Below are 425 nucleotides of genomic sequence, written 5' to 3' on the forward strand. Positions count from 1 at the left end.
CCTTGGCTGACCTGTTCCTGGGGCTGAATCAAAAGTTTAAAGTTTAAAACCCGAGATCTCGGCGACATTCATCATTGAAGTAATCATTGGTCAAGCAAAGAATGTAAATGTGATAACCTTTGCACATTCTATATTTTCTCCAAGGGATGATGCATCGATTACCATGTCCAACTGATAAATTAAACAGCACTGATTTATCAAATCCCCAAGACACTGTATAAAACAAGAAACATAATGCAATACCCTTTGATTCATATGGCAATCAAACATTAGTAATCAAAGTTCTGATGAGGTACATCAAAGTCATAACCCACAGAACTAGACAACATATAGGTTATTCTTTATCAATAATCGCAGATCAAAACAACTCGAAACTTACAAGAATGGCAACTCTAAGTTGACATTGGCACCCTCCATGGCCTGCA

This window comes from Arachis ipaensis, unplaced genomic scaffold (assembly GCF_000816755.2).
Source record: "Arachis ipaensis cultivar K30076 unplaced genomic scaffold, Araip1.1 Aipa732, whole genome shotgun sequence".
Taxonomy (NCBI): Eukaryota; Viridiplantae; Streptophyta; class Magnoliopsida; order Fabales; family Fabaceae; genus Arachis; species Arachis ipaensis.